Raw genomic sequence first — 6,000 nt, forward strand, 5'->3', positions numbered from 1 at the left:
AATGAAATAATTGACTAATTAGCACTCCAAAATAGCTTTTGAAATCAAGTTATGCTCTCGTAGCCCAAGTTTTAATACTCGTGAGTCTAATACTTGGAGCCCAATTTATGATTTGTACATCAAAATGGAGTTTATTCGAAAAATAAATATATTTAATAAATTAAAACTTATCTATGATTCAAATTTAAAAACACATTAAAACGCACAAATTAAACTTAAGAGACTGGTAAAATATCGAGGTACAAAGTTGAAAAATAAATGTCAAAATGTACTGATCAAATTCCTCACACTTAAATCTGTGTACTCAGAGAAAAATTTCAACTCACGACTCAAAACAAGATTAAAAATGTTTAAATACACTTTTGGTCCTCCTATTTAAGTGTTTTTTAAACTTTTAATCCCCTTATTTCAAAATCTAACTGTTTGAAATTAATTTTAGTGGTGTGGCAACTGGAATAATTTATTATTTAATATTTTTTAATTAATAAATTAGTAATTTTAATTAATTTTGTTTCAGAAATATATTTAGAAATTATTTAATACAAATTTTTAAAATAATTGTTTTAGGCTTAAGGACCATGTACTTAGTACTTCTCTCCGAGTCACAAATTTTTAATAAATTGTGTTTGTGTAAAATATATAAACACTAAGAATCAATTTGGTGTGCAGGATATGAAAGACACATGATTGAATATAAAGCAGGATAAGGATAGAATATAATATAGACATGATAAGACTTATTCTAACACAAGATACCAAATATAATAACATTATAGAGAGAAAGATCCACAAGCAAACAAGTGTCGGTCATTTCTCTATATATTTTTGCGTTTCAGGATTATTGTGGTCATTGCCCAAAAAGCTTTCTCTTGAATTCGTCCATGTATTCCTATAATCTTTAATAAATCAATATGTCATATATTATAAGGTTGTATGTATGCATTAATTCCAACAATGTGCACATAATGATCAAAATAACTTTATTTAGGTTGTAACATGATCAAAGTAAGGGTAGGAAAAATTCTAAGGGTATTATGATAAATATTTAGAAAGATGAAAGATAATTGAAAAGAGAATACGAGGGTTGAATTATACAACAATTATTTGACTCTCAACTTCTTTTGTACATATTTTTTTTCTTATTTTCCGTTTTTTTAGGTGGGAAGACAAATATTATAGGTGTTCGCGGGTTGAGTTGGGTCTAATTTGATTAAATCCGATACCCAGCTTATTCAATAGTATTTGGTTTGGGTTGACTATTCAACCCGTACTTTTAAGAGTAAACCCGACCAAATCCAACCCGCTCATCAATGGGTTGGGTTGGGCTTGTGGACCACCCACTAAATATCATTTTCAAATTTTAAATAAAACATCAATTCAATTAACACATTTATTTTAGAGAAACATTAAAAAAATCATAAATTTTTAGTATTTAATTTTAATAAAATGTACCATTTGATACCTAAAACTCTTCCATAATTCAAAGCAAGTCCAAAAGCAAATATAAATAGTGTAAAATATAATTTAAAGGTTAATATATATCTCTACTTAAGTAAAGGAATTTGATCTCTTAAATTTGATTTAGACTTAAATTTTTACGATTAATAAAAACTATAATTAAATTCAAAAATATATATGCATTCTAAAGATCATGCCAGGTAGTTTATAAAAAAATAAATAAAAATTGCATTACATGTCAATGGGTTGGGTTCGTGGGTTTGCAGATATAAAATTTCAAACCCGTTACCCGAACCAAATACCAATGGGTTTGAATGAGTTGGTTCGAGTTAGATCCATACATGATTGAGTTTAGTAAAAATAAGGGCTAGGTTGAGTTGAGTGAATGGGTTCATGGGTTGACATGTATCCATGAACACCCCTAACAAGTATAATACTTTTTTCTTTTCCTTTTTTTCTTATATACTTGTGAGGAGGAAATTGATTTTTTGCATGAAGCCAAAATCCTTCATACCTTTGTTCTCTTGTAAACGTTGGACCTTTGATCCTACATTGAGTTACATGGGCAGATTATCCAGATTATGATGAACATTTGAATCTATGATGCTTGCATATTATTTCATCATATTAAAAATAATTTTTACATGTGCATTTTCAGGGGATTCAAGAGCTCAGTCTTTGTTGAGTGGTCAAGAAGAGAATGGGAACTCGTCTAGTTGTTGACAACAAACATGATTTTAAGAAGAACTATGATAATATTCTAGGCATTCTCAACATTAAAGTCAACACCATGGCTATCCATACTCTTCTGAAATTTTATGATCCTCTGATGAGATATTTCACTTTCCAAGACTATCAATCGGCTCCAACTTTGGAGGAATATTCTTACATCGTGGGGGTTGAGTTAAAGATCAAGTTCCTTTCATCAACACAAAGTAACTTCCCAAATTTTATCTCATAGTTGAAGTACTCCATCTTGAGAAGAAGGAAGTAGAGGCTAATCTTAAGCTTACGAGTGGTATTCATGGCTTTACTATGAAGTTACTGGTGGACAAAGGCACTACTTTTTCCGATGCTGGGCTGGAATACTTTCAATGATATTCTTTCTCTACTTATATATGGGATATTGTTGTTTCCTAACATGGAGGACTTTGTGGATTTGGCTTATATATGTATTTTCATAACTAAGATTTATGTTCCCACTCTCCTGGTTGATACCTATTATTCCATTCACTTTAGGAATCAGAAAAGGAAAGGAACCATTGTGTTTTGTGCCCCTCTTTTGTACAAATGGTTTATGTCTTATATACCCAACAAATGACCTTTTATGAAGAACAAAGGCAATCTTAAGTGGTCTCAAAGGATCATGTATCTGACTGCTGATGATATCTTGTGGTATTCTCTAAGCCATGACAATGTCAAGATCATCCTCGATTGTGGTAATTTCCCTAATGTACCCTCATAGGTTCAAAATGAGGGATTAATTACAATCCAAGATTAGCATTGCGCCAATTGAGTTACTCAATGATGGACAAGCCAAACGTCGAGCAGTTGAAAGAGTTTATCCTACACTAAGAGGTTGATAACCCGAATTTATTGAAGAGAAATATCAGAGCTTGGGAAGGGATTCATCATCAAGGAAGGGCTGAATTGGGGAAAATGAATTGTATAGCGAAAGAAGCCTACATACAGTGGGTCAGGGATAGAGTTAAGGAGGTCTTGCTACCATTTCCATCTGAATCTTCTATAAGCATCAAATCTTCTGAATCTGCTGTTGTTCCTATCTATGAAGTCGGAAAACTCAGGGAGGTTATCAAGGTGTTGTAAAAGGAGAATGTTGATCTCTGATCTAACATTGGTAAGCTCACACTAGATAAGGAAAACTTGAAGCTCAACCTTAATCAGATAGGGAACGGGTGCTCAAAGCGGTTGAATAAGTTCAAGTAGAGTAGAACAAGAGAAGGAAAATTTGTGAAGCTCTGAAAGGAACCTATGATAGCTTCTATGATAAGAAGAAGCAAATCATCGAAACTCAATATCAAGCCAGTAAGATGTAGATCAATTACAAAGACCAACTCAGAAAACTTCAAGACCAGTTGGAAAATTGCAAGAAGGAGTTGAAGGAAGAACAAGTTTGTACTGAGCAACTGGAAGTTTCTCTCGCTTAACTCTAAAGTGAACTTGACAAGAGTTTTGAATAAATTTGAGAGTTGAAGACTCAAGCGCACAAGAACCTAGAAGATGCTAACCAACTCAACCAAGAGATCACTCATTGGGAGAGATACAACCATCATATTCAAGTCCTCCTGGATCAGAAGGAATCATCTTTTCAATACCTCTTAAGTTGGCCTAATCAGACCTTATTGCACAACCTTCTTAAGGATGCACAATATTGGAATGATAGGCATGCACGTCTAGCCCAGTTTGTTGTCCACGCACTTGAAGATATACCAGGTTATTGAAGGAGGCTTATGTTGTTATGTTTCTGTACAACACTCCATGGGATGTCTTTCATTTTATATCTGTATGTAGGATTGTATTTGAGAGGTTTCAGGTTGATCGTGTTGTAACTCATTGAGCTGATTTCTGAGTTGTATTTGTATTCTTTATTCTTCCATAATGAGTAAAATAAGTATTCTCTTTTATTGGCATTATTTTCTGTCTCTACTTATATGCTTTATGATTACTCGCAATAATAGATAAATCTCATAATTCCCTAGAAATCATAAATAAATAAAAATTTGCATGCATGCATCATTGTGTATTTCATAAAGACAAGACCAACGAAACTCACTATCATTTGGCCTTTTGTTAGAGAATCTGCTACTGTCAAACTGACTTCCCAACATCCTTACAACACCACAACAACCAAAAGATATTGATGGATCAACTGATATATAACCAAACCGCAATGAGGGAAGATATGCTTAACATGAGGACCCAGATGGGTCAGCTCATGAATACTCTTCATGTTGTGGTTAGAGGCCAGGAAAAAATACGACAGGCCAATATGAAGGTTGCTACTGCAAATCCTTCTATAACACTTCTAGTGAATCCGCTAGGGGGTACCATTGCACCAATTGTGACTCACCCACCTCCTGAGGGAGGCCTTGTGAATCAAAATGTTGGTCCTACATTAAACATCCTTGTCAATGGGGGAGCTCAACCTGAGATAGACGATCATCTAGATGCTTTCTTCATTCCAAAAGTTGATTCAGTCTATGGTGCCTTTGGACCATCGACTACTGAGGTGGAGAAGAAACTCTATATCTTGGAGTAAAAGACAAAAGCTATTGAAGGTTATGGTGCCTTTGGGTTGGATGTTGTCGACATGTGTTTGGTGTCGGGTGTTAAAGTTCCTGCAAAGTTCAAGATCCCAGACTTTGAAAAGTATAAAAGGGTTAGTTGTCCAACGAACCATATTCGTTCTTATTGTAGGAATATGGTTTCTTATTCTAATGATGAGAAACTATTGATCCACTTCTTTCAAGATAACTTTATTGGGGATTATCTTGAGTGGTATATGCAGCTTGAACGTATGCATATCCTTACATGAAGGGAGTTAGCTGAAGCATTTCTAGAACATTATCAATATAACACAGACATGGCTCATAACCGGACTCAGCTTCAGAGTTTGACCCAGAAAGCTGATGAATCATTGAAAGACTATGCATAAAGATTGAGAGAGTTGGTTGTCAGGGTTCAACCTGTTGGTGTAAGCCCTAGAGGACAACACTTTTGGCACTTGTATCGAATTATTTATTAATAATAAAATAATTTTTTTATTATGTTTGTTTAATAAAGTCCCTAGAATAGCTAGTCCATTTAATGTATCAAGTGTGACTTAATCATGAGATCCCATTAAACATAAGGACATTATTCTTAAAGTATCTGTAGTCGAGCTTAGTTATGAAGTGAGATAACATTAAAGTACTAAGACTATTATGTATATAGATTGATGATCACATCTCATGGATCACGGATAAGGAGTTATCAAGTCTTAAACATAGGTATGAATATTAGGAGTAATATTTATACTAGATTGACCCGCTATGAGAATACTACATAGAATGTTATGCAAAGTGTCATAAGTTATTCTCATGAGGATAATGGTGTATACCATCCTTCGATCTGAAACCACTATGGACCCTAGATATGGAGTTGAGTACTTTGTTGATGATCAAACGTTGTCCGTAACTGGATGACCATAAAGACAATTAATGGATACTCCATGAAGCATGTTGAGGGACATGAGTGACCTAGATGGAATTTTCCCATCCTGCGTAACAAGATAAATGTCTAAGGGGCCAATATTGAACTATTAAAGAATGACACGATATATGACATGTGTTCAATATAGACATAAGGACAAAAGGGTAATTGTATACACAAGTATCATCACAAAAAGGGATTTATCATATCACATGACATTTTCGTGTCTTGGGTAACAGTGATGTGTTGCTATATACTGCTCACTATTTATAATGTTAATTATGCGATTTAATATAATTACCAATATTGCGAAAACCTACAGGGTCACAC

Source organism: Lathyrus oleraceus, chromosome 7 (genome assembly GCF_024323335.1).
Source record: "Lathyrus oleraceus cultivar Zhongwan6 chromosome 7, CAAS_Psat_ZW6_1.0, whole genome shotgun sequence".
Lineage (NCBI taxonomy): Eukaryota > Viridiplantae > Streptophyta > Magnoliopsida > Fabales > Fabaceae > Lathyrus > Lathyrus oleraceus.